Source organism: Pristiophorus japonicus, chromosome 18 (assembly GCF_044704955.1).
Source record: "Pristiophorus japonicus isolate sPriJap1 chromosome 18, sPriJap1.hap1, whole genome shotgun sequence".
Lineage (NCBI taxonomy): Eukaryota > Metazoa > Chordata > Chondrichthyes > Pristiophoridae > Pristiophorus > Pristiophorus japonicus.
The window spans coordinates 51,847,803-51,870,301 of NC_091994.1; the positions used below are offsets into that span (position 1 = coordinate 51,847,803).

At 46.4% G+C, this 22,499-nt stretch overlaps 1 protein-coding gene across 5 annotated transcripts in view; it reads right to left on the reverse strand.

Moving 5' to 3' along the window:
• The window catches only part of LOC139228722 (cathepsin K-like), a 180,395-nt gene extending 158,124 nt beyond the window's left edge, over positions 1-22,271 (reverse strand). Inside the window, exon 1 of one of the 5 annotated variants that reach the window (XM_070860009.1) lies at positions 22,026-22,258. The gene's annotated coding sequence lies outside the window, so the exon portion shown is untranslated. Of the gene's footprint in view, positions 1-22,025 lie in introns of all 5 variants that reach the window. The other 4 variants (XM_070860007.1, XM_070860008.1, XM_070860004.1 and 1 more) reach the window with 4 other exon arrangements.
• Positions 22,272-22,499: the final 228 nt, after the last annotated feature.

The window sequence follows — 22,499 nt, forward strand, 5'->3', positions numbered from 1 at the left end:
CTCTCTCAGCAACCGGTCCCACTCGCTCTCAATTTTCTCCTGCATCACATACGGCACAGCTCTGACTTTGTGGTGCACTGGTCTGGCGTCCGGGGTGATGCATATCACCACTTTGGTACCTTTGAACGTCCCAACGCCAGGTTGAAATAGTGACTCAAATTGCTGTAGGACCTGTGAGCACGAACTTTGCTCCACAGATGACATGGCATGCACATCCCCCCATTTCCAGTTCATCTCAGCTAACCAGCTCCTCCCCAACAGTGCGGGACCATTGCCCGGGACAATCCAGAGCGGCAGCCGGTTCACTGATCCATTGTGTGTGACCGCCAACATTGCACGGCCTAGCACTGGAATGATTTTTTTGGTGTACGTCCGTAATTGCGTCTCAATGCGTTCTAGTTTGGGTCTGCTGGCTTTGAGTGGCCACAGCTTTTCGAATTGTTGAACACTCATGAGTGACTGGCTGGCCCCTGTGTCCAGCTCCATGCGTACAGGGATGCCGCTTAATAGGACTTTCATCATTATAAGTGGCGTTTTGGTATATGAGCTGTGAATGTTTGCCACATGAACCCGCTGAACTTCAGCGTCCACTGATTTGCCCCAAACATCATCCTGCCTCGCAGACCCCTCATCTGGTTCATCCGCCTCGTATATTAGCCTGGTTACAGGCTTTCTGCACTTTCTGGCTAAATGGCCACTGTGGTTACAATTTCTGCAAATCCTGGTAGCATGTCTGCCCCCACACCTCCAGCATGAACTGAGATTCCCATTGTTGTGAACAAAAGAGCTGTTGCAAGGCATTCCTCGCTGATTGTCCCTTTGACTGCTCTTGAGCACCCTGTTAGTGGGTGTCAATGGCCCCATCCCGGGCCGCATTGTCCACTGGGGGGGGGTAAAATGTCGATTCAGCCTGCCAGTGTCTTTATTGGAGACTTACTCTTGGGTCTATTGCTGCCTGGGGTGTCTCGAACTGCCCTTGCCTGCCTGCGGGGCTCTGTGTCGCGTTTATGATATTGACTTCCTGATCCATCGCCATGTTGGAGGCAGAATTGTGCGCGTATATTATCTTGGTTTCCTCCTCCCCCGCCATAAAAGTCTGAGCCATCAACGCCGCCACTTCCAAGGTCAAGTCCTTGGTCTCAATTAGCTTTCTGAAAATCCCAGCATGACCGATGCCCTCAATAAAGAAATCCCTTAGCATCTTCCCCCTGCAGGCGTCTGTAAATTTACAGAGGCTGGCCAAGAGCCGGAGGTCCACAACGAAATCCGATATGCTCCGTCCTTCCCGATGTCGGTGTGTATAGAATCTGTGTCGGGCCATGTGTACGCTGCTCGTCGGTTTGAGGTGCTCACCGATTCGTTTGCTGAGCTCTTCGAAGGTTTTGTCCGCCGGCTTCTCAGGTGCTAGCAGGTCTTTCATGAGTGCATAAGTCTTAGGTCCACAGCTGGTCAGCAGATGAGCCCTTCGCTTGTCGGCTGCTGTGTCTCCCAGCCAGTCCTTCGTGACAAAACTCTGCTGGAGCCTCTCAATGAAATCCTCCCAGTCCTCATCAACACAGTACCGTTCATCTGTGCTGCCGGTGGCCATTCTCGTGGGTCGTTGATTCCCGTTTCTCGTCGCCAATGTAAAGTCCTTACACAATACCACAAGTCCACATAAGGTACATTCTATGGACAAAATCACTCCATGACCTGAACCTTTATTCACAGGACCAAGAATTGATGACTCGGCGTGGGACCTCCCTTTATATACCTGGGTTACCAGGTGAGGAGTGTCTCCCACAAGTTCACCCCCTGTGGTCAAGGTGTGCATTTCTGACGTATATACAGCATTGCAGTGTTGTTACATAAAGGTTACATACATAACAACATCAAAAGCTGTTTTCAGTTGTGTGATGGTGGTGCAGTGGTAAGCATGGTTGCCTTCCAAGCTGTTAACCTGGGTTTGATTCCAAGCCATCACATCTCTTAATTTCTCCTCGAGGATAAAATGATCTTCTGCTGACTCTGGTTGTAAGCAGTTGTACAATGGCATTTGTTTAGCAACCTGATTTTCAAAGGGCCACATACAAATGCTTGCATTGCAAAGTATATGTGTCATCAATCTGTCACAATATAGTGGCTACATTGCTACCCAAGTTCACACTATGAGCTCTCACTGTCCAACGACATCAATGTCAGAGCTGGGGTCAGGACCTGGGAATCAAGTAGCAGAGTTTCAGAGGTTCGAACAGCATCAGTGAGTTTTTTCTTGTTAAGTTCTGGGGAATTGGTTCCTGAGAGGGCAAAGGCAGACAAAATGCGAAGAGTATTAAAGGAAACCCCAAATGATACTTTACATACATTATGAGAATCCGGAATTCATTTAATTGTGAACATATTATTGAAATTTGTATCTGGTTCCTTCGATGCTTTTTATTATCTGTCTATTTTGCTTTGTATGTGATGTTGCATTTCATCAAATCTGTCAAATTGCATAGGAAGGAAATAAACTGCTTTAGAGCAGGCTGCAGGATTACTGTGCAGTACATCAAAAGCTGTTTTCAGTTGTGTGATGGTGGTGCAGCGGTAAGCATGGTTGTCTTCCAAGCTGTTAACCTAGGTTTGATTCTAAGCCATCACATCTCTTAATTTCTCCTTGAGGATAAAATGATCCTCTGCTGACTCTGGTTGTAAGCAGTTCTTACAATTGCATTTGTTTAGCAACCTGATTTTCAACGGGCCACATACGATTGCTTCCATTGTAAAGTCCATGTGTCACAATACACTGGCTAGATTGCTACCCAAGTTCATACTATGAGCTCTCACTGTCCAATGACATCAATGTCGGAACTGGGGTCAGGACCTGGGAATCAAGTAGCAGAGTTTCAGAAGTTCAGAGTATGAATCGCAGGATCGCCCAGATGAATACGTGGCTTGAGAAGTGGTGCAAAAGGGAGGGATTCAAATTCCTGGGACATTGGAACCAGGAATTTGAATCTGGGGTAGGTGGGACCAGTACAAACTGGATAGTCTGCACCTGGGCAGGACCGGAACCATTGTCCTAGGGGGAGTGTTTGCTAGTGCTGTTGGAGAGGAGTTAAACTAACATGGCAGGGGGATGGGGACCTATGCAGGGAGACAAAGGGAAATAAAATGGAGGCAGAAGCAAAAGATAGAAAGGAGAATAGTAAAAGTGGAGGGCATAGAAACCCAAGGCAAAAAACAAAAAGGACCACACGACAGCCAAATTCTAAAGGGGCAAAAAGCATAAAGGCTCTATGCCTCAATCCGAGGAGTATTTGGAATAAGGTGGACGAATTAACTGCGCAGACAGAAGTTAACGGATATGATGTTATTGGTATCACAGAGACATGGCTCCAGAGTGACCAAGGCTGGGAACTCAACATCCAGGGGTATTCAACATTTAGGAAGGATAGGCAGAGAGGAAAAGGAGGCAGGGTGGCGTTGCTGGTTAAAGAGGAAATTAATGCAATAGTAAGGAGAGACATTAGCCTGGATGATGTGGAATCGGTATGGGTGGAGCTGCGGAATACCAAAGGACAGAAAACGCGAGATGGAGTTGTGTACAGACCACCAAACAGTAGTAGTGAGGTTGGGGACAGCATCAAACAAGAAATAAGGGATGTGTACAATAAAGGTACAGCAGTTATCATGAGCGACTGCAATCTACATATTGATTGGGCAAACCAAACTGGTAGCAATGCGGTGGAGGGGGATTTCCTGGAATGTATTAGGGATGGTTTTCTAGACCAATATGTCGAGGAACCAACTAGAGAGCTGGCCATCCTAGACTGGGTGATGTGTAATGAGAAGGGACTAATTAGCAATCTTGTTGTGCGAAGCCCCTTGGGGAAGAGTGACCATAATATGGTAGAATTGTTTATTAAGATGGAGAGTGACACAGTTAATTCAGAAACTAGGGTCCTGAACTTAAGGAAAGGTAACTTTGGCGGTATGAGGCGTCAATTGACTAGAATAGACTGGCAAAGGATACTTAAAGGGTTGACGGTGGATAAGCAATGGCAAACATTTAAAGATCACATGGATGAACTTCAGCAATTGTACATCCCTGTCTGGAGTAAAAATAAAACGGGGAAGGTGGCTCAACCGTGGCTAACAAGGGAAATTAAGGATAGTGTTAAAACCAAGAGGCATATAAATTGGCTAGAAAAAATAACAAACCTGAGGACTGGGAGAAATTTAGAATTCAACAGAGGAGGACTAAGGGTTTAATTAAGAGGGGGAAAATAGAGTACGAGAGGAAGCTTGCAGGGAACATAAAAACTGACTGCAAAAGCTTCTATAAATATGTGAAGAGAAAAAGATTAGTGAAGCCAAATGTAGGTTCCTTGCAGTCGGATTCAGGTGAATTTATAATGGGGAACAAAGAAATGGCAGACCAATTGAACCAATACTTCGGTTCTGTCTTCACGAAGGAAGACACAAATAATCTTCCGAATGTACTAGGGGACCGAGTGTCTAGTGAGAAGGAGGAACTGAAGGATATCCTTATTAGGTGGGAAATTGATGGGATTGAAGGCTGATAAATCCCCGGGGCCTGATAGTCTGCATCCCAGAGTACTTAAGGAAGTGGCCCTACAAATAGTGGATGCATTGGTGATCATTTTCCAACAGTCTATCGACTCTGGATTAGTTCCTATTGCCTGGAGAGTAGCTAATGTAACACCATGTTTTAAAAAGGGAGGGAGAGAGAAAGCGGGTAATTATAGACCGGTTAGCCTGACATTAGTCATGGGGAAAATGTTGGAATCAAATAGCAGCGCATTTGGAAAGCAGTGACAGGATCGGTCCAAGTCGGCATGGATTTATGAAGGGGAAATCATGCTTGACAAATATTCTGGAATTTTTTGAGTATGTAACTAGTAGAATGGACAAGGGAGAACCAGTGGATGTGGTGTATTTGGACTTTCAAAAGGCTTTTGACAAGGTCCCACACAAGAGATTGATGTGCAAAATCAAAGCACATGATATTATACTGACGTAGATAGAGAACTGGTTGGCAGAGATAAACGGTTCCTTTTCAAAATGGCAGGCAGTGACTAGTGGAGAGCCGCAGGGCTCAGTGCTGGGACCCCAGCTCTTTACAATATACATCAATGATTTGGATGAAGGAATTGAGTGTAATATCTCCAAGTTTGCAGATGACACTAAACTGGGTGGCGGTGTGAGCTGTGAGGGGGACGCTAGTAGGCTGCAGGGTGACTTGGACAGGTTAGGTGAGTGGGCAAATACATGGCAAATGCAGTATAATGTGGATAAATGTGAGGTTATCCACTTTGAGGGCAAAAACGCGAAGACAGAATATTATCTGAATGGCGGCAGATTAGGAAAAGAGGAGGTGCAACGAGACTTGGGTGTCATGGTACATCAGTCATTAAAAGTTGGCATACAGGTACAGCAGGCGGTGAAGAAGGCAAATGGTAAGTTGGCCTTCATAGCTAGGGGATTTGAGTATAGGAGCAGGGAGGTCTTACTGCAGTTGTACAGGGCCTTGGTGAGGCCTCACCTGGAATATTGTGTTCAGTTTTGGTCTCCTAATCTGAGGAAGGACATTCTTGCTATTGAGGGAGTACAGCAAAGGTTCACCAGACTGATTCCCGGGATGGCTGGACTGACATATGAGGAGAGACTGGATCAACTGGGCCTTTATACACTGGAGTTTAGAAGGATGAGAGGGGATCTTATAGAAACATATAAGATTCTGACGGGACGGGACAGGTTAGATGCAGGTAGAATGTTCCCGATGTTGGGGAATTCCAGAACCAGCGGACGCAGTCTTAGGATAAGGGGTAGGCCATTTAGGACTGAGATGAGGAGAAACTTCTTCACTCAAAGAGTTGTTAACCTGTGGAATTCCCTGCCGCAGAGAGTTGTTGATGCCAGTTCATTGGATATATTCAAGAGGGAGTTAGATATGGTCCTTACGGCTAAGAGGATCAAGGGGTATGGAGAGAAAGCAGGAAAGGGGTACTGAGGGAATGATCAGCCATGATCTTATTGAATGGTGGTGCAGGCTCAAAGGGCCGAATGGCCTACTCCTGCACCTATTTTCTATGGGCCCAAGTTTCCACATGATTTGCGCCTGATTTTTAGGAGCAACTGGTGGAGAACGGACTATCTTAGAAATCGCAATTGTAGGCTCCGCCCCCCTTCGCGCCGCGCCAAACAGACAAGGAGCTGGAAAGCACTCGAGAATAGCGCGTTTTTTTTCTGGCGCCGTTTTAGGCGCGAAAAATGGGCGCCCAGCTCGGATGGGCGTCCGTTTTTTATCCTGTGGAAACTTGGGCCCTATGTTTCTATACTATGAGCTCTCACTGTCCAAAGACATCAATGTCGGAGCTGGGGTCAGGACCTGGGAATCAAGTAGCAGAGTTTCAGAGGCTTTAACAACATCAGTGAGTTTTTCCAGTTAAGTTCTGGGGAATTGGTTTCTGACAGGGCAATGCAGACAAAATGGGAAGAGTATTAAAGGAATCCCCAAATGACACTTTACATACATTGTGAGAAGCCAGAATTCATTTAATTGTGAACATATTATTGAAATTTGTATTTGGTTCCTTCGATGCTTTCTATTATCTGACTATCTTGCTTTACATGTGATGTTACATTTCATCAAATCTGTCGAATTGCATAAGAAGGGAAAAAACTGCTTTAGAGCAGGCTGCAGGATTACTGTGCAGTACATCAAAAGCTGTTTTCAGTTGTGTGATGGTGGCGCAGTGGTAAGCATGGTTGCCTTCCAAGCAGTTCACCTGCGTTTGATTCCCAGCCATCACATCTCTTAATTTCTCCTTGAGGATAAAATGATCCTCTGCTGACTCTGGTTGTAAGCAGTTCTTACAATGGCATTTGTTTAGCAACCTGATTTTCAAAGGGCCACATACGATTGTTTGCATTGCAAAGTCTATGTGTCATCAATCTGTCACAATATTGTTATCTATGCAGACTATAGATATACTCTCTGTGTAGTCACAGTATAGTTACATAAGATGGAGACTTGTTTACCTGATGTACTATCAATAAGGTTTACACTGTGTATATACATGCTGACACCACTAGAGGGTGCAACTGATGGAGATCGGGGTTTCCTGCCCTGGTGGCAGGGGCTGTATAAAAGGGAAGCCACCATGCGGCTGCCTCACTCTGGAGTTTGGAATAAAGGACCAAGGTCCCTACAGTTTGAGTACAACACATTGCCTCGTGGAGTCATTCATAAGTACATTACGGACATAACAACTGGCGACGAGTATACGGACTTTCACACAATTATGGCTACCTTTCGCACACTAAAAGACTTCGCAGAGGGTGATGATTGGGATGCCTTCACGGAAAGGCTCGAGCAATATTTCGTGGCAATTAACCTGGCAGGGGAGACGGACACACTGGCCGAGAAGCGCCAGGCTATACTAATGACCAGTTGTGGGCCCGAGGTCTACCGCCTCGTCAGGGACTTGCTGGCACCCACGAAGGCCAAGGATAAGACATACGATGTAATTCCCGGCCAACTAAAACCAAAACAGAGCATCCTCACGGCCAGATTCTACACTCACCGCAGACCTGAGGGCCAGGAGATTGCCAAATATGCTGCCGACCTCAGGAGACATGCGGCACCGTGTGATTTTGGCACGCACCTCAACGAAGCATTGCGAGACAGCTTCGTTATAGGAATTGGCCACGAGGGCCTCCTTCACAAGCTATTATCTGCCGACACCACGGTTAACCTGCAGAAGGCCTGCAGCATCAGTCAGGCGTTCATGACCTCAACATGCAGCACCAAGCAAATTATTCATCCTGTGGACTCAAACCCGGCAAGTACTGTACACAGAATGGAGCCTTTCACAGACAAGACTGTAGAACGTGGCTCTGCCCAGGGCAGAGAGCACAGACCTCAGGGTTCCAGAACTCAGAGTCCGCCGAGGGGTGCTAATCGAGTAGCACCACGCTGGTGTTGCGGAGGAAACCATAGGGCTCACCAGTGTCAATTTGCTGAGTACGTATGTAAAGCCTGTAACACGAAGGGCCATCTCCAGTGTATGTGTAAAAGAAACACGACTCACCATCTAGCAGAGGAGTCGGTAGCTGACTTTGAATCCAGCGGGGAGTATAATGATTTGGCCAGATAGGTAGCTCAGCCCCAAGAAGAAGTGTATGGAGTGTATATCTGCACCACCGACTATCCTCCAGTGAAGATGGAAGTCGAGATAAACGGTGTTCCAGACTTCATAGAAGCGGACACGGGAGTGAGCCAGTCAGTGATGAGCCAGGATGCCTTTGAGGCGCTACGGAACGAAAAATGGCCCGAGCTGGTTCCAGTACAGGAAAAGTTGCGCACCTACACCAAGGAGCTGATCCCAGTCCTTGGCAGTGCGGATATAAATGTAATCCATAATGGCGTGGTTACCTCTGTGGATTGTTGAAGATGATCAAGAAGAAGGTGGATGGGGAAGATCCAGTGGAAATCGGAAGACCTCTTCACTCCAGCAATCAAAGTCCCCCATGCTCAGAGGCAAAGCAAAACCTCACCTTCGCTTGGGCAGTCACCAGAGAACAGACCAGCGCAGCATCTGAGACACAGACCGTCCATCATGACTGCGTGGCAATGATCCGACCGAAACGACCTAAAAATACCTTCCCAGCTCCAGTGGCAGGACTCCTGGGGAGGAAGATCGAATTCACAGGCACTCTTCCAGCTTTTGTAGCAGAATCGCGGGAGAGAAGGATCAAGCCAGTCGACCTCGAGGACAGAGGCAAGATGGCGTCCCTGCTGCAGCGAGGTCCAGTGTGGCATGGCAGGGTTCTCTTAAAGGAGACCTGCAACCAACTGAACTTAAAGAGACATTGTATGCATGACAATCAATGGAACGAACCGATTAAGAATGTAAAGAACAAAATGTTGTTGCAAGATGTCAGGAATAGAGTGCCCCCTAAAGTAGCAAGCGAGTGAATTCGGGAGGGTAAAGTGCTGATCCTGATACCCTGCTCCAGGTCTATCCACGCTGCAGGCACCCGATGACACTATTTGCCACGGACCTTGAAACGAAAACTGCGCGCCGCCGTTGCCCACCACCCGGGTGGAGACGGTGCAGCCCCCAGACCCAGTCGCTACCTCGGCCATGTCCGGGAGCAAAAGGTCAGAACCAACGAGTTCCCCAAATGGTACCTGGAACAGCCAGGTTCCCAACACCGTTAGAGAGCAGGCACAAGATTCTGCAGCCCTCAAAGGAGGACAGGGAGGCCACACACATCTGTGGCTCTGCTCACCACTGGGCAACGGCAAAGGCCCTGAGTCCTGGCTAGGTGAGCGAACCAAACCCACCCCGCTAGCAGGGGGCGCAGTGCCGCCATCAGACGACTAGGACCCCGTCCGGTTGCTCTGGAACTAGTGTCCTTGCATACCTGTACTGCTACCTCAGTACTGACCATGACTGAACCATGAACGCAATCTACACAATCCTAGCGCACGACCATAAAACGTAACGAATGTAAGTCACTGAACCAAGATGTCACGATACAAACTAAAAAAAAAATTTGTTTTTCTTCCTTCCACACTTGCACTGTGTCTGATCCTGTATGTTAATGTAACGGGCCAGCTGCTTGATCTCGCTGTGGGGGGTGGAAATGGATGTATGTAGCCATGGACACACACACGGATCACACCCAGAACCCACTGGAACCTCCACTGCATTATTGAACCATCCAAACTGGTAACCACTACCCAACATTGTGGCAAAAGGACTTGGGGGTTAACAGGGAGAGAGCCAAGCCAAAGCACCGCCAAGGTGCAAGGGCTATTGGCACTCAAGTTTGGGGAGAGCTAAGCAGAGCACATAGTGCAAAGATAATTGGCACAAAGGACTTAGGGGAAAGTGATGTTATATATGCAGACTATAGATATACTCTCTGTGTAGTTACTGTATAGTTGCATAAGATGGAGACTTGTTTACATGATGGCACCACTAGAGGGTGCAACTGGTGGAGACCGGGGTTTCCTGCCCTGGTGGCAGGGGCTGTATAAAAGGCCGCACACCATGTGGCTGCCTCACTCTGGAGTTTGGAATAATGGACCAAGGTCACTACAGTTTGAGTACAACACATTGTCTCGTGGAGTCATTCATAAGTACATTACGGACATAATAAATATACTGGCTACATTGCTACCCAAGTTCATACTATGAGCTCTCACTGTCCAAATACATCAATATCGGAGCTGGGGTCAAGCCCCTGGGAGTCAAGCAACAGAATTTCAGTTGCAGGGAGAAAGAGAGAGAAACATAGAATGGAGAGAGAGACACACACACAAATCGGAGAGAGAGAGAGACACACACAATGGAGTGAGAGAGAGAGAGTGAGAGACACACACAAACTGGGGAGGGAGAGAGAGAGAGAGATACAAACTGGGGAGAGAGAGACACACACAAATCGGAGAGAGAGAGACACACACAAATCGGAGAGAGAGACACACACACAAACTGGGGGAGAGAAAGTTAGAAACACAAGAGATAGGAGAGCGAACCATTAACAATGTCAGCTAACATGTGAGCCACAAAAAGAAGTTGGGTGGTCAGCAGTTTGTTGGGAATGGGGTCAAGGGAGCAGGAAGTGGGTCTCATGGACATCATGAGTGCGGAGAGGCCATGAGAGGAGATCGCAAAGAAACTGGAGAAAGATGTGAGTTTAGGACTACGGTAGGGAAGGAATCTTAGAGAGGGTTTGGCCCGGTGGGCTAGGGGACGGAAGAGAAGTGGCAGAAGCAGCTGATAGGATGGTCTCAATCTTGGAGACAAAGAAGTCCATGAGCTCCTCACACTTGTCAGAGGTGAGGGTGGAGGAGACAAGGGAACAGGGGAAAGGGGTTTAGCAGTGGTGAATAGAAGCCGGGGTTTATCTTTGCATTCCTGAATTAATCTAGAATAGTGAGCAATTTTGGCATACGAGAGCAGGATCCAATAATGCTTATATGGAGAAACCAGAGAAGGTGATTGGCAAAAGAACCAGAGACGGCATGAGAAAAACAAATTACCCAGCGAGCTGTTGAGATTTGGAATGCACTGCTTGAAAGGATGATGGACGCAGATTCAATAACTTTCAAAAGGGAACTGGATAAATATTTCAAGGGGAAAAATAAGCAGGGCTACGGGAGAAGAGCGGGGAAGTGGGACTAATTGGATAGCATATTCGAAGAGCTGGCTCAGGCACAATGGGTCGAATTACCTCCTTCTGTGCTGCAGCATTCTAGGATTCCAAGCTGGGATTGTTCTCCTTAGAGCAGACAATGTTAAGGGAAGATTTAACAGAAATATTCAAAATTATGAGGAGTTTCGATAGAGTAAATAACGAGTAAAACCAGAGGAACCAGATTTAAGATAATTGGCGAAAGAACCACAGGGAAGTTGAGAATTATTTACGCAGCGAGTTGTTGTGATCTGGAACGCGCTGCCCGAGAGAGTAGTGTGTGCAGATTCAATCGTAACTTCAAAAGGGAACGGGATATATACTTGAAAAAGAAAGAATAGCTGGGCAATGGAGAAAGAGCAGGGAGTGGGAATAATTAGGTCACACTTACAAAGAGCCGGCACAGGCACCAAGGGCCAAATGGCCACCTTCGGCACTATAAGACTTGGAGATTCTACACCTTATTGATCACTTTACCATTTTAAACACCTTGATCAGATCAGCCTCTCAACCTTCAATACCAAAGGGAATACAAGCCAAATTTATGCAACCTGTCCACATCATTTAACCCTTTAAGCCCCAGTATCATTCCATGATTCTGCACTAATAGCGCCCCCATCCCCGCCGCCCCCCCAACACCCACCCCCGCCACCCCAACTCCCAAGGCCGGTATATCCTTCCTGAGGTGTGATGCTCAAAACACAGGACAGTGCTCCGGATGAGGGCTGATCAAGGCTGGGTACAACTGAAGCATCACTTCCTCACTTTTAACATTCCATACTGATGCAGACTAAGAATCCGTCCCCATTCTGACACTTGTCTGATCTTAGCCTACCTTTTAGCAGAGTGAAACATAGAAACATAGAAATTTACAGCGCAGAAGGAGGCCATTTCAGCCCATCGTGTCTGTGCCGGCTGACAAAGAGCCACTTGGCCCTCAGTCAGCAGCCCTGAAGGTAACATATAAACCATTGAACAATGAACAACGGCGAAAAGGTAAAGAGCACCCAGCCCAACCAGACCGCCCCACACAACTGCAACACCCCTTGCACTGCAACATTTTACACTCCACCCTAACCGGAGCCATGTGATCTCCTGGGAGAGGCAAAAAAACATAAAAACCCAGGCCAATTGGGGAAAAAAAAAATCCGGGAAAATTCCTCACCAACCCATCCAGGCGATCGAAACTACAGATGATCAATCTGGCCGTATTACATTCCCTGAAGTACTTACCATCATATCTGTGCCGGCCAACAAGAGGTTATCCAGTCTAATCCCACTTCCCAGCTCTAGGTCTGTAACCCTGCAGGTTACGGTACTTCAAGTGCCCATCCAAGCACCTTTCCAGGTAGTGAGTTCCAGACCCCCACAAATCCCCTCTAAACCTTTCACCAACCACCTTAAGCCTATGCCCCCCCCCCTCATAATTGCCCCTCCACCAAGGTAAATAGGTTCTTACTGTCCACTTTAGCCAGGCCCCTCAAAATTTTATACACCTTAATGAGGTCTCCCCTCAGCCTCCTCTGTTCCATGGAGAACAAACCCAGCCTTTCCAATTTGTCCTCATAGCTAAGATTTTCCATTCCAGGCAGCATCCTCTTAAATGTCCTCTGCACCCTCTCCAGTGCAATCATGTCCTTCCTATAAAACGGTGACCAGAATTGCATGCAGTATTCCAGCTGTGGTCTAACCAGTGTATTATACAATTTAAGCATAACCTCCCTGCTCTTGTATTCTATGCCTCGGCCAATAAAGGCAAGCATTCCATATGCTTTCTTAACCATCGTATCCACCTGGCCTGCTACTTTCAGGGATATGTGGACAAGCACTCCAAGGTTCCTTTGTTTATCTACACTTCTAAGTGGCCTACCGTTTAGTGTGTGTACCCTTTCCTTATTTATCCTCCCCAAGTGCATTACGTCACACTTCTCCGAATTAAACTCTATTTGCCACTGTTCTGCCCACCTGACCAGTAGATTGATATCCTCCTGCAGTCCATGACTTTCGTCTTCATTATCAACCACACAGCCAATTTTAGTGTCGTCTGCAAACTTCTTAATCATACCCGCTATATTCAAATCTAGATCATTGATGTATACCACAAAAAGCAAGGGACCCAGTAATGAGCCCTGCGGAACCCCACTGGAAACATCCTTCCAGTCACAAAAACATCCATCAACTATTACCTCTAAGCCAATTTTGGATCCAACTTGCCACTTTGCCCTGTATCCCATGAGCTTTTACGTTCGTGACCAGCCTGCCATATGGGACATTAAAAGCTTTGCTAAAGTCCATATACACTACATCATACGCACTACCCTCATCGACCCTCCTGGTTACCTCCTCGAAAAATTCAATCAGGTTAGTCAAATCCGTGCTGACTGTCCCCAAACCCTTGCCTTTCTAAATGCAGATTTATCCTGTCCTTCAGGATTTTTTCCAATAATTTTCCCACCTCTGAGCTTAGGCTGACAGGCCTGTAATTACTCAATCTATCCCTTTCTCCCTTCTTAAACAAGGGTACCACATTAGCAGTCCTCCAGTCCTCTGGCACCCTGCCTGAATCCAGAGGACTAGATAATAATGGTCAAGGCCTCTGCTATTTCCTCTTTTGTTTCGCTCAACAGCCTGGGATGCATTTCGTCTGGGCCTGGGGACTTATCCAATTTCAAAGCTGCTAAACCCCTTAATACCTACTCTCTCACTATGTTTATTTCATCCAGAATTTCACGCTCTTCCTCGATAGCAGTATTTGCATTGCCCCTTTCTTTTGTGAAAACCTACACAAAATATTCATTAAGAACCATACCCACATCTTCCACCTCCACACACAGATTACCCTCATGGTCTCTAATAGGCCCTACCCTTTCTTTAGTTATCCGCTTGCTCTTAATATATTTATAGAACATCTTTGGGTTTTCCTTGATTTTACTTGCCAAGAATTTTTCATGCTCTCTCTTAGCATTCCTAATATCCTTTTTAATTTCACCTCTGAACTTTCTATATTCCTCCAGAGATTCTACAGTAGTTAGCCATCGGTATGTGACATAAGCTTCCCTTTTATTCTTAATCCTCCCCTGTAAGTCCCTAGACATTGTTATTCCCACCCTTTTTCTTTAAGGGCACATGTTTGGCCTGAGCCCTCCGGATCTGCTCCTTGAATGCCTCCTACTGTTCCAACACTGCTTTACCTTCAAGTAGCTGTTTCCAGTCCACTTTGGCCACATCACTTCTCAACTTAGCAAAGTTAGCCTTTCCCCAATTTGGGACTTTTATTCCTGGTCTATCCTTGTCTTTATCATAACTACCTTGAATCTGACTGAATTATGGTCACTGGCACCCAAGTGCTCTCCTACTGATACTCCTTCCACTTGCCCAGCTTCATTCCCCAAAATGAAATCCAGAACCACCCCCTCCCGTGTTGGGCTTGTTACATACTTACTAAAAAAGTTCTCTTGAATGCATTTTAGGAATTCTGCACGCTCTATACCCATCACACTATATTTGTCCCAATCAATATTAGGATAGTTGAAATCCCCTACTATTACTGCCCTATGGTTTTTTACATCATAGAAATGTGCCTACATATTTGCTCTTCTATCTCCCTCCTACTGTTTGGGGGTCGAAAATACACGCCCAGCAGTGTGATCGCCCCTTTTTTATTTTTCAGTTCGACCCATATGGCCTCATTTGATGATCCCGCTAACATATCATCCCTCCTCACAGCTGCAATAGTTTCTTTAATCAATATCGCGACCCCCCCGCCCCTCCTTTTTACCGCCTTCTCTGTCCTATCTAAAAATCCTGTCATCAGGAATATTGAGCTGCCAAACCTGCCCCTTTTTAAGCCATGTCTCTGTAATGGCTATAATGTTATATTACCAAGTGTTTATCTGTGCTCTCAGCTCATCCGCCTTATTCGCTATACTCCTTGCATTGACGTACAGGCAACTCTCGATTATCCGGACACGGATCTAACGGAGAACATGCTGTAACGGCACTTTTAAAACCCATCGCACACGTGAATACCAGCTGACGTAATGAGGGCTGTCACTTCGTCCCCAGTCAAGAACAGATGAAAAACAAAACATATACTGCAGTCGGTTCTGGTTACTTACAGGGAGGTTAAATCATTGGGGGGGGATCCTTGGGATGAATGAAGTTCCGATATACATGATAGTGTCCCGTGTACAGCTGCAACGAGGTGGACATTTTGCTGTTTTTCTAATCTCAGCACCGGATAACAAGCTGAGCCCAACTGCAACAGAAAGCAACGCAAAGCTCCTGTCTAAACTACTCATTTTTGTTTTTTAGCACGCTCTTACACACGACCATTAAACCCACCCCACACACAGTCCTGCACTGACCACTTTCTGCACCGTCCGCTGTTTGCACGAAAGCGCTGACATCAGCGAGTAACTGCAGCCCTGGGTGCAATGAATTATTTATTGAATGTTCCCACTCCAGAGAGTTTAAAAATATCCGCTTCCAACACAATAGGGTTCACCGTGTCCTTGTCCGCGGTTTTACTTTTCTCTCCACATGAAAGACCGCGTATCCAATTTGGGACCCAAACATTCTCGCCAAGTACTGAACAGTTAAATTACAGGGGCATTTAAAAATAAAACATAACTAACACAGACGATATGAATCCATTGTCATGTATTTTATTACCTTCACGCTATGATAACACGAACTAAGTCTTCGTGGTTGGTTCTATCACCGTCAAATTTCAGCTCTGAGACATGCACTCACCCTAGCGGCAAAATCGTTTACTCGGAACAGCCCAATCCCCGAGGGACCCGGATAATCGAGAGTTGCCTGTATATACCATTTAACACAGGAAGTCCTCCTTGATTACTACTTACTAACCCTTGTTTCCTCTGTCTTACAAATTCACTTTCCACATTTTTGCTTTCCAATTTCAGCTTTACATCCTTCCCTAATGAATTTGTTCTCAGGTTCCCATCCCCCTGCCAAGCTAATTTAAACTCTCCCCAACAGCACTAGCAAAACTCCCCGCGAGGATATTGGTCCCAGCGCTGTTGAGGTGCAACCCGTCCGGTTTGTACAGGTTCCATCTCCCGCAGAAGCGATCCCAATGCCTCAGGAATTTAAAGCCCTCCCTCCTGCACTAACTCTCCAGCCATGCGTTCATCCTCTCTATCCTTCTAGTCTTGTGACACCAGTAGATTACTACCTTTGAGGACCTACCCTTTAATTTTTCTCCTAACTCCCTAAATTCTGCCTGCAGGACCTCATCTCTCTTTCTATCTATGTCATTGGTCCCGCTATGGACCACGACCTCTGGCTGTTCAACCTCTCCCTCCAGAATGCCCTGCCTCCCATAATTATAACTCGAACTGTCGCAGGCCACATCCTGTCCTTCTGTCTGCTCGGTGAATAATGTACTGTATTCTCAATGTGTTGCACACATGATCTGCTTCAAAGATGAATTTGTAAAGAAAGAACTTGCCTTCGTGATCTGCACAGAGTGTTTTAACCAGCATGGACTTACACAGAGTGGTTTATTTGGGAATTTGGAAAGAGTGGGAATTCAGAGAATAGGGGGAAAGACCTAATTGGAGGAGGTATCCGCGGTGGCGGAAACCTTCGACCATTAGCAAAAAAAACAAGGACAGCAGGTGGGTGATTGGTTAGTGAGTATTAAGTGTTTAAGTGAGTGTTTTTTCTCTTTTTTCTCACTAACCTAGGACTGGTTTAAACTAGGCGTGGGAAACTATAAAGTACTTTATTAAACTTATAGCTTAACCAGTTAAACTAATTAATATACCTACAAATAATCATTGAATAAAGACTTTAACTAATTAAATAAATGAAATAAGGCTAGACTAAGATATGGCAGAGCAGGTTGTGTGTCTGGATGACAGTATGTGGGAGTTTGTGGACAGCGAGAATGTCCTGAGCAAACATGTCTGCAGAAGATGTCTCCATCTCGAATCTCTCTGGCTCAGAGTCACTGAGCTAGAGCGTGTGTTGGAGACACCCTGACACATAAGGGAGGGGGAGGAATTTCTGGACAGTTTTATCCACAATGCAGTCACAACCCAGAGGAAAGCACACGTTCAGGAAAGGGGGGGCGTGACTATTAGGGAGCGGGGATTTAAGAGAGATTGAGAAGGAGGTGCCGCAGACACTGGTCCTGTCAAACAGGTATGGTGTACTTGCTCCTTGTGAGGACAAGGGGAATGACTGCAGGGAGGACAGCCACAATGCAGACCAGGCACCGTGGCTCAGAAGGCTGTCCAAGGGAGGGGAGAACAGAATAGGAATGTGTTAGCGATAGGGGACTCTATAATTAGGGGGATAGATAGCGTCCTCTGCAGCCAAGAACAAGAATTCCGAAGGGTTGCCTGCCTGGTGCCAAGGTAAGGGATATCTCACGGTGGCTGGAGAGAAACTTGGCAGGGGATCCAGTTGTCAAGGTCCACGTTGGAACAAACGACATAGGTAGGAACGGGGAAGAGGTCCTGCTGAAAGAATATCAGGAGTTAGGCTCTAAATTAGAAAACAACACCTCGAGAGTAATAATCTCTGGATATTGCCCGAACCACGTGCAAATTGGCATAGAAGCAGACAGATCAGGAGAATTAACATGTGGCTAAAAGGCTGGTATGGGAAAGAGGGTTTCCTTTTCATGGGACACTGGCACCAGTTCTGGGAACTGTACCGATGGGACGGGCTCTACCTGAACCAGGATGGGACCCATGTCATAGAAACATAGAAAATAGGTGCAGGAGTAGTGCATTCGGCCCTTTGAGCCTGCACCACCATTCAATAAGATCATGGTTGATCATTCCCTCGGTACCCCTTTCCTGCTTTCTCTGCATACCCCTTGACCCCCATAGTCGTAAGGGCCATATTTAACTCCCTCTTGAATATATCCAATGAACTGGCATCAACAACTCTCTGCGGCAGGGAATTCCACAGGTTAACAACTCTCTGAGTGAAGAAGTTTCTCCTCATCTCAGTCCTAAATGGCCTGCCCCTTATCTTTAGACTGTGTCCCCTGGTTCTGGACTTCCCCAACATCGGGAACATTTTTCCTGCATCTAACCTGTCCAGTCCAGTCAGAATTTTATATGTTTCTATGAGATCCCCTCTCATCCTTCTAAACTCCAGTGAATACAGGCCCAGTCAATCCAGTCTCTCCTCATATGTCAGTCCTGCCATCTCAGGAATCAGTCTGCATTCCCTCAATAGGAGACCAAAACTGAACAAAATATTCAAGGTGAGGCCTCACTGCAGTAAGACCTCCCGGCTCCGATACTCAAATCCCCTAGCTATGAAGGCCAACATACCATTTGCCTTCTTCACCGCCTGCTGTACCTGCATGCCAACTTTCAATGACTGATGTACCATGACACCCAGGTCTCGTTGCACCTCCCCTTTTCCTAATCTGCCGCCATTCAGATAATATTCTGCCTTTGTGTTTTTGCCACCAAAGTGGATAGCCTCACATTTATCCACATTATACTGCATCTGCCATGCATTTGTCCACTCACCTAACCTGCCCAAGTCACCCTACAAACTCTTAGCATCCTTCTCACAGCTCACACCGCCACCCAGCTTAGTGTCATCTGCAAACTTGGAGATATTACACTCAATTCCTTCATCTAAATCATTAATGTATATTGTAAAGTGCTAGGGTCCCAACACTGAGCCCTGCGGCACTCCACTAGTCACTGCCTGCCATTCTGAAAAGGACCCGTTTATCCCGACTCTCTGCTTCCTGTCTGCCAACCAGTTCTCTATCCACGTCAGTACATTACCCTCAATACCATGTGCTTTGATTTTGCACACCAATCTCTTGTGTGGGACCTTGTCAAAAGCCTTTTGAAAGTCCAAATACATCACATCCGCTGCTTCTCCCTTGTTCACTCTACTAGTTACATCCTCAAAAAATTCCAGAAGATTTGTCATAAATCCATGCTGACTTGGACCGATCCTGTCACTGCTTTCCAAATGCGCTATTTTTTCTTTAATAATTGATTCCAACATTTTCCCCACTACTGATGTCAGGCTAACCGGTCTATAATTACCCGTTTTCTCTCTCCCTCCTTTTTTAAACAGTGGTGTTATATTAGCTACCCTCCAGTCCATAGGAACTGATCCAGAGTCGATAGACTGTTGGAAAATGATCACCAATGCATCCACTATTTCTAGGGCCACTTCCTTAAGTACTCTGGGATGCAGAATATCAGGCCCCGGGGATTTATCAGCCTTCAATCCCATCAATTTCCCTAACACAATTTCCCGACTAATAAGGATTTCCTTCAGTTCCTCCTTCTCACTAGACTCTCGGTCCCCTAGTATTTCCGGAAGGTTATTTGTGTCTTCCTTCATGAAGACAGAACCAAAGTATTTGTTCAACTGATCCGCCATTTCTTTGTTCCCCATTATAAATTCACCTTATTCTGACTGCAAGGGACCTACATTTGTCTTCACTAATCTTTTTCTCTTCACATAGCTATAGAAGCTTTTGCAGTCAGTTTTTATGTTCCCGGCAAGCTTCCTCTCATACTCTATTTTCCCCCTCCTAATTAAACCCTTTATCCTCCTCTGCTGAATTCTAAATTTCTCCCAGTCCTCAAGTTTGCTGCTTTTTCTGGCCAATTTATATGCCTCTTCCTTGGATTTAACACTATCCTTAATTTCCCTTGTTAGCCACGGTTGAGCCACCTTCCCCGTTTTATTTTTACTCCAGACAGGGATGTACAATTGCTGAAGTTCATCCATGTGATCTTTCAATGTTTGCCATTGCCTATCCACCGTCAACCCTTTAAGTATCATTCGCCAGTCTATTCTAGCCAATTCACATCTCATACCATCAAAGTTACCTTTCCTTAAGTTCAGGACCCTAGTCTCTGAATTAACTGTGTCACTCTCCATCCTAATAAAGAATTCTACCAAATTATGGTCACTCTTCCCCAAGGGGCCTCGCACAACAAGATTGCTAATTAGTCCTTTCTCATTACACATCACCCAGTCTAGGATGGCCAGCCCTCTAGTTGGTTCCTCGACATATTGGTCTAGAAAACCATCAATAATACACTCCAGGAAATCCTCCTCCACTGTATTGCTACCTGTTTGGTTAGCCCAATCTATATGTAGATTAAAGTCGCCCATGATAACTGCTGTACCTTTACTGCACGCATCCCTAATTTCTTGTTTGATGCTGTTCCCAACCTCACTACTACTGTTTGGTGGTCTGTACACAACTCCCACTAGAGTTTTCTGCCCTTTAGTATTCCGCAGCTCCACCCATACAGATTCCACATCATCCAAGCTAATGTACTTCCTTACTATTGTGTTAATTTCCTCTTTAACCAGCAACGTTACCCCACCTCATTTTCCTTTCTGTCTATCCTCCCTGGATGTTGAGTTCCCAGCCTTGGTCATCCTGGAGCCATGTCTCCGTGATGCCAATTATATCATGTTCATTAACTGCTGCCTGTGCAGTTAATTCGTCCACCTTATTACAAATACTCCTCGCATTGAGGCACAGAGCCTTCAGGCTTGTCTTTTTAACACACTTTGCCCCTTTAGAATTTTGTAATGTGGCCCTTTTTGCTTTTTGCCTTGGGTTTCTCTGCCCTCCACTTTTACTTTTCTTCTATCTTTTGCTTCTGCCCCCATTCTACTTCCCTCTGTCTCCCTGCATAGGTTCCCATCCCCCTGCCATATTAGTTTAACCCCTCTCCAACAGCACTAGCAAACACTCCCCCTAGGACATTGGTTCCGGTCCTGCCCAGGTGAAGACTTGTATTGGTTTGTATTGGTCCCACCTCCCCCAGAACCAGTTCCAATGGCCCAGGAATTTGAATCCCTCCCTTCTGCACCACTCCTCAAGCCATATATTCATCTTAGCTATCCTGCAATTCCTACTCTGACTAGCACGTGGCACTGGTAGCAATCCTGAGATTACTACCTTTGAGGTCCTACTTTTTAATTTAATTCCTAGCTCCCTAAATTCAGCTTGTCGGACCTCATCCCGTTTTTTACCTCTATCGTTGGTACCTATATGCACCACGACAACTGGCTGTTCACCCTCTCCCTCCAAAATGTCCTGCAGCCGCTCCGAGACATCCTTGACCCTTGCACCAGGGAGGCAACATACCATCTTGGAATCTTGATTGCGGCTGTAGAAACGCCTATCTATTCCCCTTACAATAGAATCCCCTACCACTATAGCTCTCCCACTCTTTTTCCTGCCCTCCAGTGCAGCAGAGTCACCCATGATGCCATGTACTTGGCTGCTGCTGCCCTCCCCTGATGAGTCATCACCCCCAAAGTACCCAAGGTGGTATATCTGTTTTGGAGGGGGATGACCGCAGGGGACCCCCGCACTACCTTCCTTCCACTGCTCTTCGTGCTGGTCACCCATTCCCTATATGCCTGTGTAACCTTTACCTGCGGTATGTCCAACTCACTAAACGTGCTATTCACGATATCCTCAGCATCGCGGATGCTCCAGAGTGAATCCATGCGCAGCTCCAGTGCCGCAATGCGGTCTGTCCTAGCGGAAAGGGTAAATAGGGAGGTGGCAAAGGCTTTGAACTAGTTAGATGGGGGTAGATATCTACAAGAAATGTAACCAGCCTAAATATAAACAAAACAGGAAAAGAGAGCATAGGAAAGAATAAAGTAAGGGAGGACATTGATTGCAAGGTAATAAAGAGAGTTATAGAACAGGGGAGTGGAAATTCAGTCGTACCTTTGCTGCGGCATTAACCTGGGCGGTGCGGTAAATTTTGCGTCAACATAAATTGCAATAATAAAAATGATTTCAAAACAATCGCACTTACCTCAGTTCGACATTACTTCACTCACTGCGGCCGGTACAGCTCGGTCCGCCAACTTTCATAGGCGGTCCCACGAGGGCGCACTACGGGGCGCTACGGATCAGGAGCACACTGGCTCGCTTCTCCTGGGCGGTACTGCTCCGCGCCCCCATAAACCCGGCATCGAATGTCCCGGTGGGACGCTGGAAGCTGGCTGTCCACCCAGAAATGCTTTCGACCGCCATTACTGCCCCTCTGGGGCGGAAGCAGAAGCGGCAACAAGCGGAAAATCCAGCCCTCGGAGTCTAAAACATAAAGTGAGAGGAAATCCCATTAAAAATGAGTTAAACATTTTGTACAGCAATGCACACAGTGTTCATAATAAAACAGGGGAGCTGGAGCCAATCATGTGTTGCGAGGAACCAGACATAGTAGGGTATGCAACTCGTGACAACGAACGGAAGTGTTCTGCGCATGCATCCGTTTCTATTACAATCT